We start from the raw sequence: 13363 nt of genomic DNA, 5'->3' as shown, positions 1-13363 counted from the left end.
GTATCTTATCTAGCTTTAATTGTCCATCCTTCCAAACTAATCGAATGAAATGGTACCACAACCGTATGTGTTTGGTCTTTGAATGTAGAGCTAAATTCTTGGCAAGATGAATGGCACTTTGACTATCTGTCAACAAATAATTATCCTTTTGAGGGTGTCCCAATTCTTCTAAGAGGAACTAAAGCCATATCATCTCCTTGGCTACCTCTGTAGAAGCAACATACTCTACCTCTGTAGTGGATAGAGCATTAATCTTTTGAAAACTAGAAACCTAGCTCATGATTGCCCCACCAACAATAAAAACATAACCTATAGTACTTCACCTAGTATCAATACACTAGTACATTTGACCCCATTTTTAGACCAAAATTCTCAACCATCTATTAAAATGTTTTAGATTGGTCGAAATATGCAAGGAAAAATATATATTTTTTAAAATCCATGCCCATGTTGGTCGAAATTTTGACCAACGTGGGCTTCATATTGTTTTGAAAATGAAAAGGGTCGATGCCCTATTTCATTGTCAATGTGGTTGTTTGATGTTTTACTGTTGGGGTTTTAGGGTTCAGAGAATAACATTGTGATTGTTTCCATTGTAGGATCCAATGATGATAGAAATATTGGATATCTGGCTAAGCAAAATAGGCTGTGCATTTCTGTATCGTGAGCAAGAGGAGCACTATATTTCTATAGCAATCACAACTTGATCTTAGATTTTAAAGAACGAGATTGTTTGAGTGAGGAAATATATTTTCATTGTCCAAGACATCCTTGCGACCCTCCTTTTGTTCTGTGCATTAAAGATGCATCTTCTTTCAATCCTCTATTTTGCACATGGCCTTGTAGGGCTCTTCTCCAATGCAGTCACCTGTGTGAAAGCACTTGTCATGATGGTAAGTATCTACTCTATGTCAAACAAGTTCTTTTTCACTTCAAATATTGTGGTCACGAAGCAACAAAGAATTGCTCACAAGATGAGGAAACAAAGCTCTATTTGGAGGAAATAAGCTACACATTTGATAAGTGTGGATCTTCATCAAATCTTTGGTTTCTCTGGCTGGTCCCTGGAAGTAGAATTTGGGTAAGTAGTTTGGATCTTATTTTATTTTTCAGGCCAAGAACAAATATATATGGTAGGATGGAAGATAGTACCTAAATATCTAATGTCAAATGTCCCTTCAAATCAAACAACTCATAAAAATTATTGCATGCGCTTGAATTGCAATAAATCTTCTCTTAATGCATGAAGTGTAGTTTGTAAATTCTTTTATCTACTATACTGTAGATCACTACCTTATGTGTCAACAAATAGAATCAATACCCTGAGGAAAAATACAAAACCTGCAGTAGACCCCTCAAAGAAAAGTACCCAAAGGAGATACCACTAAAAATCATTTTAAAAATTCATGGTACTTTCCTGTAAATTTTGCCCATCTTTTCTCATGTATATACATAGACATAGGAAAAGAATCATTCTCTATACATCAAGCTTTGATCTTTTGATCTAATATATTGACTTTAAGATTAGAACTCATTATCTTCTTTTCATATTATCTAAATCGAATCGTGTCTCCCAGCAAGCATCCAAAACTTTATCCCAAATTTTTAATTGTATTTGCTACAACCCATGTGAAAAAAATGAAATTGTAGATGGGCTACTCAAATCCAACACTCTGTGTAGCCATTTTAGAACAAGAAGCATTTTCATATCTGCATTCTATCTTGTGGTGTGCTACATTTAAGGTAGCCTTGCATATGATAAATTTTCTTGTGTGAAAGCTCCACAAATGGTTGTGTAGGTGTGTCTATGACATCAACAACACAAAACAAAACTCAAGGATATCTCTTCAAAGAGCAGAGGTAGCTACTCACTATACAGAAGCATTTTCCAAATGTTTTTAAGTTTATCAACATATCCCTGCATCCCCTCTGTGTAACTACTACCTTTGAAAATAGATAAGAAAAAATTAGAATCAATTGAAAAACAACACATGATAATCTGATCAACTACATAAGAACTTCATTCAAATCAGGCCAAGTGACTTACACAAAGATTCTGCACAATTTTCTATTGTTGAGAATGTCGATGGGAAAAAATGATCACATGTTGCTAGTTGAATATTATTACCCAACCAAAGAAGAACTATTTTTATAATGAAATGAACCAAGACTTCTTTCCTGCAACTACCACTCCAATCCATAATTTCCTATGCATAAATAGGTAGCATTAATAAAATGTATAATATATGTTCAAAACAGTGATTGATGAGATAGAATCCATAAGTAGGAGGTATTTTTCGATAGCAAGTCAAATTGTGATATTGCTATCAAGGTTTAATTTTGTGATTTTTGAGTCAAAGTCATTGACCCATATTTCATGACTATTGGTTCACCAAAACCATCTCTCATGAGAATGAATAGAACACTTAGCACTCATTGGATCTATGTGGTGCTCACAAACATGAAGCACCGAGACTTCTTGGGAGGTTACCCATCCCAGTACTACTCCAGCTCGAGTGCGCTTAACTAAAGAGTTTCATCCATGGTTAAACCCACTCTACTTGCAACCCCATTTGCAAAACCTTTACTAAGTATTATTCCTTATGAACCATTCGTTAGAAAGCCCCTTAAGCATATCAATTGATAAGTAAGAGTTATTTTTGCACTAGTCAAATTGTGATATTGCTATTGGGATTTAACTGTGTGATTTTTGAGTCATACTCATTGACCCATATTTCATGAGTAGTGGTTCAATGAACCCATCTCTCATGAGAATGAATGGAACACTTAACACTCATTGGATCTAGGTGATGTTCATAGAGGTGAAGCATTGGGACTTCCTCGAAAGTCACCTATCCCAGTACTACTCCAGCTTGAGCACCTTAACTACCAAGTTTACTCTATGGTTAAGCCCACTCTGCTTGGAACCCTATTTGCAAAACCTTCACCAAGTGTCGTGACTTATGAACCATTCATTAGAAATCCCCTTAAGCTCATCAATTGATAAGTAGGAGATATTTTTCCACAACAAGTCAAATTGTGATATTGCTATCAGGATTTAACTGTGTTTTTGAGTCAAACTCATTGACCCATATTTCACAAGTAGTGGTTCACTAAACCCATCTCTCATGAGAATGAATGGAACACTTAGCACTCAATGGATCTAGGTGATGGTTACAGAGGTGAAGCACCAAGACTTCCCAGGAGGTCACCCATCCTAGTATTACTCCAGCTCTAGCACACTTAGCTATGGAGTTTCCTCCATGGTTAAACCCACTCTGCTTGCAACCCCATTTGCAAAACCTTCACCAAGTGCTGCACCTTATGAACTATTCATTAGAAATCCCCTTAAGCTCATTAATTGATAAGTAGGAGATATTTTTCCACAACAAGTCAAATTGTGATATCACTATCAGGATTTAACTGTGTAAGTTTTGAGTCAAACTCATTGACCCATATTTGATGAGTAGTGGTTCACCAAACCCATCTCTCATGAGAATAAATGGAACACTTAGCACTCATTGAATCTAGGTGATGCTCATAGAGGTGAAGCACTGGGACTTCTCAGGAGGTCACCTATCCCAGTACTACTGCAGCTTGAGTGCACTTAACTACGAAGTTTCCTCTAGTTAAACCCACTTTGCTTGCAACCCCATTTGCAAAATCTTCACCAAATATTGTGCCTAATGAACCATTCATTAGAAAGCTTCTTAAGTTCATCAATTGATGAGTAGGAGATAATTTTCTACAATAAGTCAAACAAAGGCAAGATACTCCTACAATGTATGCATAAACCCACAAGAGCAAACAATGCTCAAGATGGGGCCATAACATAAAGAAATAATTTCTCAAAGATTGTTTACTTAAAATCTAAGTTACTGGCCTTCGTAGTGGTTTGGGTCTAGGTTTATAGGTCTAGTTTGAGGAGTTTATCAAAAAGAATATGGTGTTGAGTTCGTCAATACAAAAACATAAAAAATAAAAAATATGCATATTTGTAGTAGTATTTAGTTCAAAATACTAATGATATATTAGTGAAACTCAAATGTTATAATATATATTAAAATTAAATAATAATAATGCCAATTGTCAACAGTGAGTCATCATTTAAAAATTAATAATATGGGACTTACAAAATATCATCACCATCTATATTAGATGATATAGGTAGTGGTAAATTAGAAGAACCACAAATAGGGCTCCACTAACATTGGCATTGGCACTAGCACTCCAATGCCCACAAATTTGCCCATAGTCATCATCAACATCAAGTGCAGCAAAGTGGGAAGTGGAAGATCCAAGTCAATATGTTATGGGCTTATTATCTCAGTCCCTTGTGTCCCCTCTTAGCCACTTTGTTTAAGGAGCAGTAGATTTGAATGCACATAAACCAAGTCCTTTTCCTTTTTTTAGTGTAGCCAATTGCACTTTACTAAGTAGATCTAGGAGTGTGTGATCCAATTCCTCACAAGTGTAGATGAACTAGCAAGCTATTGAGACCAAATATAAGGGTTACAAATTTTAAAAAAAAATTATGATATTGCTATCAGCCCGTGAAATCTCGGTGCTCGACCTCTGTGATCATCACCTAGATCCAATGAGTGCTAAGTGTTCCAATCATTCTCATGAGAGATGGGTTTAGTGAACCACTACTCATGAAATATGGGTCAATCAATTGGACTCAAAAATCACAGAGTTAAATACTGATAGCAATATCACAATGTGACTTGCTTTGGAAAAATATCTCCTACTTATCAATTGATGAGCTTAAGGGGCTTTCTAATGAATGGTTCATAAGGCACAACACTTGGTGAAGTTTTTGCAAATGGAGTTGCAAGTAGAGTGGGTTTAGCTATGGAGGAAACTATGTAGTTAAGCATGCTAGAGTTGGAGTAGTACTGGGATGGGTGACCTCCTAAGAAGTCTTGGTGCTTCACCTCTGTGAGCATCACCTAGATCCAATGAGTGCTAATTGTTCCATTCATTCTCATGAGAGATGGGTTCCATTCATTTCATTAAATATGTATCGATGAGTTTGACTCAAAAATCACACAGTTAAATCCTGATAGCAATATCACAATTTGACTTGCTGTGTTAAAATATCTCCTACTTATGGATTGTATCTTATCAATCACCATTTTAGACATATATTATACATTTTATAAATGTTACTTGTTTGTGAATAGGCATTTATGGATTGGAGCAGCAGTTGCAGAAGAATAGTCTTTGTTCATTTCATTATAAAAATATTTCTTCTTTAGTTGGGTCATAATATTCATCTAGCAACCTCTCGAAAAACTTGTAGGCTCCAACCCTTCGAAGCAAAAGAACCAACTTCACTTAAGTCTAAAATTTCACCTTGACAATGTTGCTATCTTTAGCAGATGATAGACATTATAATCTGTTTAAATCTTATACCTTTCTTCTTGCATTTTGCTTCTTCAATGATCTTCTCAAATCCACCTTTTACAATCTCTGTTAATATATGTGCCTTTTTATATTTGCTTCATATAAATCTGCCTAGTTTGCACTTATCCTTTTCCAAAATCAGCACTTTTTATCCTTCAATGTCTGCCCTTATTATCCTTTCAAATGTGCACTTATTCCTCTTATAAATTTTCCATAGACATTATAAATCTGCATATAATATCTCTTGTTGGTTTATATGATATATCTTTATCATACACACAATGGTGCAGGGCACCCTAGCAAAGGGTGTGTGGAGAGGGTCATTTGGTTTAATTATATAGGAAGATCAAATTTTGAATGTAACTGGACCAATGGTCCATTTTTGTAATTGATGTTTTGAAGACTAAACTATAAAGGCATGTATTGAAGTTAAGGGCATTGTAATGTTAACATGCACCTAGGAGGCTATTGAAAGGTCAATTTTTTTTTGGGATCTAAAGGCCTATAAGGTCTAAAATAAATGTAATATGGCCTCTAAGGCCAATTAAAAGTTGTGAAAGCACTAAAAGTGCTCAAAAGTTACAATTTTCCATATTGGTAATTTAGGTCTAGTAAAGCTTGTAAGGGTTTTAGGTGTCTTTGGAAGGGTTAGTGAAGTTCTAAAACCTTTGAAAAGGTTAGTGAAATATATTAAAGGCATATATGATTGTAAGTTGTCAAAGTTGACACTTTGTGTCAACTTAGACAACAAATTTCAGTTTATAACTAACTGGTAACAGTTAGATAGTTAGACAGTAGTGGTTGTTTACTGTTGTTTGGTTATTTAGAAGGGATTTGTTGAGTGTTTGGGGGAGAAGTAGAGTTGGGGTGGTGAGACGAGGCATTGTGAAAAAATTTTAATCAATAAAATAATCCTATTCTCTACAATTCAGTCTCTGTCTCATGGAACAGTGAGTTCCTATGATGTATCAAATGCATTTTGACTAATATTTAATGTGAGAACATTTTATTATTTTTGTTATCTTGTCCACGAATGCTTTTAATTTTTGTTGCGGGTTGAGTAAGGAATAATAGACTGGTGCATTCAAACCAGTGACTGGTTAGGCACAATCAATTGTACTTATTCTGAAGTTTCCAATGTAGATTCTCTCCTACCACCTGTAGTCATTGTTATTGGTCAGAGAGAATGAGGTTGTGATAATTTATTTGTACTATATTAACCAAATGCAAGAGAGTGGGAAAACTTGGTGTAAGTGCAGTGTTGGATGGTAATTGCTGATGGAGGTTTAGCTCGGATTAGACACCAGTCTAATAGACAGTGGATCATTTCATGTTTGAAGATGTTTGGGGGGTGAATCCTTCATGTTGGGACATAAATTGAAGTGTTTATGCAATTAGTTTGGCCTGAAGTGGTCTGGAATAGTTTTTTTGATCAAAACCTCATGGTATGTCCCTAAAATCAAGGGTTTAGTGGCTAGGCAAATGGGTATGGGATAAAGTCACAAAAACCTAAGAATCTATGGTTTTGAAACATTAGGAAAGATTTTTTCAGCCTTTGGAGTCATAGGGATGAATAGAGATGTGGTTTGTTTTGTAAACGTGAGGAATTAGGCCTAGTGTGGATAGGCTAGGGCTATTGGATCTTGGGTATTGTCCAAAGGAGTTTATATTGAAAATTAGGGATGATTTGTAGATCCCAAAAGGGTATCTAAAACACATTTGAGTTTCCTTGGTGGTTTGGAAAAGTTGGAGGAAAACCCAAATTAGTGACTGGTGAGGGCTACTAGCTTTAACGGCTAGATGTGAGTGTTGGGTAAGAGATTAGTGGTCCAGAATGAAGGGATGGATGGAGCATGGTTGTTAAGCCATAAGAAGATGTTTCATGAAGGAAGAATGAAGGTTGAGGCCTTGGAAAAAGTTATGGTGTTTCTGAAGCATTAAGTGCACTTGGGTAGCCTAGAAGGAAGTTCTTGAGGGGACATTGGAAGTGAGGAGTGTTGCAAAGTTGATTAGATGTTGCTGCCTCATAACAATGTTCATCATACGGCCATTTCAATCTGCAAACCTCTGCATTTCCTCTATTGTGCTAACAGTATACTTGGCATTAATGACAAAATGTCTAAAAATAAAAAAGGGAGGAATCATAAAACATCAAGGAACCAATTAATCGAGCAAAATAAAAGCAAATAACAACAATATAAAGTGGTGGTCTATATATGCATGTTTCTTGTGTTTTCTCTATTTCTTTTCCTCTCCTTTCCTAAGACGAACCATTCAACCAAGCTACTCAAACTTTAGTCGATGGTACTACACAAATTTTCAAATATGAAATAAATTATGTGTTTTACAGCTTAAAACTTATTAGATAATATTTATATGGCTAAGTGACATTTTTGTCCAAATATTCCTTGCTTAAAAAAGTTCTGAACCAAGGAATGGATTTACACATTGCAGGTATGTGTTTTGGCTTTTAATTGCTGGCGTGTATCATTTACCAAGCATGCAGTCAATGGGAGTCGACATCAAAATGAATGTGTATCTATTTTTGACATTATTTTTATTGTCTGTCTTGGCTCTTTTGGTTTTCCATATTACATTTCTTGGGCTATGGTATATGGACCTCATTGCATGCTTTGCAGGAAAGCGGCTTGAGATTCTTACCATTCTGCAAAATAGTGTTGTAAGAGCTATTATTTGTCTGAAACTGATCATATGTTAATTTGTTTGATATGATAGGTTTAGAATTGAAACCCAAGCCTTTCTTCTTATGATTAAGTTAATTTTGTCTGTTGTTGCTGCAAGTTTTAAGCATAGAATGTTGTGTTTTTTACAACTATTGTGGCAATAGAGCTCTAGCTAGAATAAAATCATTTGGAAGCAAAGATTTTGGTCTTATTGTGGATACATTTATAAAAGGGTGGCCACAGGTACATGAATTGAAGGAGCAGGTTTTCTCTAATTGGCTTGCATCTGTTGGATCTGCAAGTGACTACCTAGTATTTTCCAAATGGGTTATTTATGGTCAGGTAAGTGGCTTTCTATATGAGAGTGACTTTCTTATCTCCAATCTAGGAATACACAATTTGCAATCATACTTTTTATTGGAAAAACTGTGTTCCAAAGTAACAACTAATCTTTACAACTTAAGTATGTTATGAAGTAAACAAATAAATTTGGATTGCTGTTGTTTTTGGATTAGATCATGTGTGAGTTTTTGTATTCAAAAATTCACAGATGGTCTAATCCAGAAACAACAATGATTAAATTTATAGATTGTGGAAATTTGATACTGTTAAATAAAATTTGGTCAATGGGAGTATCTTTACTAACCATATGTTTCTTTTGCAGTCAGCTGACATAATCTCACCTATGTTTTCTTTGTGCGCAACATTTATAGGATTATACATTGCAAATTATGTAGTTGAAAGGTCAACTAGGTATGTCACATTGAAAATTTCTTTACAAGGTTGATTTTTTTGAAATTATCATTTGTCACTTTATCTTGACTTTTGTGAAATTTCATTATTTCTGTTTCAATTTGTATTTTTAGATGGGCTTTGACACATCCTTAGTCAGCATCAGTTTTTGATATTCGGAAGGCATTTGCAGCTCTAGATTTCTCAGACATGGTTCCTTGGTACTCAGGGTATATACTCTGTTCCAGTAATTCCAAGGTGTATTTTTTCCATCGAGGAAGCTTGTGTTAGTGATTCAAGATGACAAGAGTGTACCATTTCAGGACATCGAAAAATTTGTTCAAGACAACATTTGATCTTTTGGTATCTGTAACATTGTTTCTTGGATGCTTTGATATGTGAATGATGTAGGCATGTCTACTAAATATATCAAAGTTTCTTAATCTGTAACCTTGTTATGTTATTCTGTTTCATTGTAGTAAGTAATTGTGATATTACTTGCCATGTTTTAAAATTTGTCGGGTCTTAATTTGTGTGATAATTTATAGTTGCTTTATTTGATTAGGCAACAATGACTAAGGCACAGAGTAATGACCCAAAGAAAGGTTTTCTTTTTAATCATCTAAGTGCAAGAGAAGGACTATGGTTTGACTTCATGGCAAACACTGGGGATGGTGGCAATTCTACATATAGTGTTGCTCGATTGCTTGCTCGACCTTCCCTTCAAGTAAGCCACAACAATATTGTTAAAGAACTTCCACATGGAGACTTGCTTCTTATTGGAGGAGATCTTGCATGAGTTGATTCTCATTTTCACTTATGCTAGGATTAATCAGAGAAACAAAAATGAACTCTGCAAATGATTCAAAGTTTTGCTTGCCCTTTGATTTTTTCTGTGGTAGTTCTATACTTGAAGGATTCATATGTTGAAACCAATGATGAAAGTGTGACATGGATTAGCTGATTGGTGCCTGGGCTGGTTCAGAGTAATTTGAATGGATTTTATTTTCAAAAGACTGAACAGTGTAGATTACATATATTTAATATTAGCCAGTGAATTTGACTTTAATTCTAGAAAATAATGGTGATGTTTTGCATGAGGGAATGACATATGTATTTAGATGTTGCTTTTACATGACTCCACTAGTTAGATCTCACTCTCTTCAAAATACAAGCATTGAGAAGTTAAAATATTGAGTAAGATAGCTTGTAAGCATTTGCGACTGATGACACACTATTGTTTATATATACTTTTAAAGTCATAGTGTATCCAAAGGCTCAATATAGGATTAAATCACAAAGTCTTCCAGTGTATCTGCCTAAGTTTTTCTATAATGGAATGTAAAATTTACAAAAACCTTAGCAAGGGAAGTTTGATATTAGTAGGCTAAGGTTACTGAAAGATATGATTGTTTTCCAAAGGTTAATTGAATGATAAATCAACATAGTGAATTTGACTTTAATTCTAGAAAAGAATGGCGATGTTTTACACGAGGGAATGACATATGTATTTAGATGTTGCTTTTATATGATTCCAATAGTTAGATCTCACTCTCTTCAAAATGCAAGCATTGAAAATTTAAAATATTGAGTAAGATAGCTTGTAAGCATCAGCAAGTGATGACACACTATTGTTTATATATACTTTTTAAGTCATAGTGTATCCAAAGGCTCAATTTAGGATTAAATCACAAAGTCTTCCAGTGTATCTGCCTAAGTTTTTTTGTAATGGAATGTAAAATTTACACAAACCTTAGCAAGGGAAGTATGATATTAGTAGGCTAAGGTTACTAAAAGATATCATTGTTTGCCAAAGGTTAATTGAATGAAAAATCAACATAGCTTATGTGGTAAATATTTCCCTACAACCAATATATATATATATATATATATAGTTAAAATATTTTGGTTATTTTATTAATTTAGCTCTGGAATTAGCCTGGCCTAGATCAGGGGAGGTTACAACAGGGGAAACCACCATCCCAATTTTACAATGAGAGCGGGACCCATAAATAGATTAAAAAAAAAGCAAGGGATAACACAAATAAGCCAATAGATAAGGAGTTAACCTTTTACACCATCGTTGTTATGGATCAAATAATCATGTCAAACAATTTTGGAGCTTTCTTTGATTTTTCCCCTTACAAAGTGTCCTAACCTTCTTCCAGCTCTTTCTGCCACTCCTCTGTGTTGAATGGGTGTCCCCATCATCACAACTGATGAACACTCACCTTGTAGCCTCCTCTCTTTTGTGAAGATTCTTTCACCTTGTCACCTAGACCCCACTGGTTGTTTTTTCTCCCTACAATCTAGAGTTGCAAAACCATTCCTATGTTTCATCTGCTTATCGCACCCATCACTTACAGTGCTAACATTCTTCACTACTGCATTTCAAGATTTTGTGCCTGCAAATTACAGCTTGTGATTTGTTCATAGGAGTAATAGGTCATGTTTCATGATAGATTTTCTCACTTGAATCTTCTATGCAAACATTATTTAGAAATTCAAGGTTATAAGAGGTGGGCTTTGTACATTTCACTATTGCTTAAGTGACCAAGCCATGACTAGGCCACAATAGCTTAATAATGTCCACATTACTTGGGCCAGGGTTGTGAAGTCCACATCTAAAAATAACATTATTTCCTGTGAAAACCAACTACCCCCACCTTTTCCTCCGATGGGCCAAAGGAAGACAAGGAAAAGACCATCATCTGAGGATTCCACCACACATTCTTTACATGATGCTGCTAGTCCAGCTAAATGTCGAGCAGTACTGGAGATGTGACTAACATGTATAAAGATGGAGAACCGGCTTTGCCAAGAGTTAGGACACATAAGGTAAAACTAAATTTTATTTTGCATACTTATGTTGGTTTTAACTTTTATATTCTGCATGTTATTTCAAAGAGATGATGAGAAATGGTAGTGTAGTCTAAATTGTATGGCCAAAAGTCTTCTTTAATTTAGTATTCTATGCACACTAGGGTCTGGATTTAAATTTTGCATATCTTCAAGAGAACCTGATACTATTTGTGTCATATCTCCTCTGTTCTCACTTGCAAAAATTCTCACTATTGTATGTTTAATAGTTTACGCTTTCCTTTCGGATATATATAATTTATTTGTATTGTGATATGAGCTTAGGCTAGATCCCTGGGTAACAATAGCAAAGGAAAATGCCAAGGAATTATTCAAAATGTCAATACAGATACCAAAATTGCAAAAATCAAAAAGGATATGATACTTGTTCCTTGCAATTCCAAGGATCATTCTTCGAATGATGATGTTGGGATTGGTGAAAAAAAGAGCAATGGAGAGAATGTACAGGATATACAGGCTAATTCTAAAGATCTAACTACAACTGCAGAAAATATACCAATGCAAATAGCTTGTAGCCGAAAGAAATAATGAAAATGCTTCAACATGTGCTAATGAGGCATTAGTATCTTCTCTAAAGCAACAAATTTGCCAAAATCAGGACATATCGAGAGAGCTTGAGAACAATTCAAAACAAGGTAATTTGACTGGGATTTCATAAACTAATTAAGAGTACCTAAACATATAATTCATTAAGTTTTGTTTTTTATTTTGATCAATTTTTCCAAATTCTCTTCTTTTTACTTTTTACTCATAGTTTTGATCTTCTACAAATGTCAGGAGTTCCTGCCATTCTTGTCAAATCTCATGAAGGTGTGGGGTGCTCAAGCCATTCTCACTATATTGATATTGATTTGGACCATGGTGATCCTCAGATGTGTACTGCTTATGCCACATAAATTTATGATAACTTACACATTATAGAGGTTTTCTCTATTCACAATGATCTTTTATTCTTGGTCCATAAAATTTATATTGTTCAATTGAGTTGATTTGTTTCTATGCACTTTTCTAATGCTTATTAGTATAATTCTCACTATTGTCAGATGTATTATGCTTTTAACAACTTCAACTTATTGTTGTAAATTTTTTGTTATAGGCATATAACTGTAGATCCTTGGATGGATCTACAATGTTCTATAGAGGAAGCTATGAATTACTTTGTTTTTATGTGGTGTGTTAGATATAGATTTAGTTGATAAATATCTTCACTAAAAATTGCATATTTTTGTTAATGTTCTAAGCTTAAATGAAGTAATATAGGTACTTGAAGCAAAAAAGTTACTAGTTTTCATGTGTCAAGCTAGACTGAATTTATGACATTTTCTTGAAGCTTCTTTTGATTAATACTTACAGTCATCAATTACTTTTTCAGCTAAAACGGTGAGCATTACCTTGTTACATTGAAACAATTCAACAAGAGATCAATGCAAATATGAGGGGCATACTTGTTGATTGGCTTGTTGAGGTTTGTTGCTTATTGCATTTCTTCATGCTATATGTATATTTATTTTTCCCTATTGTAGTTGTGCAATTAATTTTGTATAATCAATTCAAAATTAGATTATTGTAACAGGTTGCCAAAGAGTACAAGCTTGTGCCAGATACACTTTACTTGCATGCTTGTTGCCTCGTGTGTACTTCTTGCCTACTGTAACTTT

General features: G+C 34.6%; 2 pseudogenes; both read left to right on the top strand.

Moving 5' to 3' along the window:
• The window catches only part of LOC149543594 (uncharacterized), a 60894-nt pseudogene extending 51270 nt beyond the window's left edge, over positions 1-9624 (top strand).
• Positions 9625-11385: 1761 nt separating this feature from the next.
• LOC149543593 (cyclin-A2-2-like) overlaps positions 11386-13363 on the top strand; it is a 2987-nt pseudogene continuing 1009 nt past the window's right edge.

This window comes from Cupressus sempervirens, chromosome 8 (assembly GCF_028749045.1).
Source record: "Cupressus sempervirens isolate cs-2001-9-10 chromosome 8, ASM2874904v1, whole genome shotgun sequence".
NCBI classification, from domain to species: Eukaryota; Viridiplantae; Streptophyta; class Pinopsida; order Cupressales; family Cupressaceae; genus Cupressus; species Cupressus sempervirens.
This window is presented reverse-complemented; position numbering and strand designations above follow the sequence as displayed.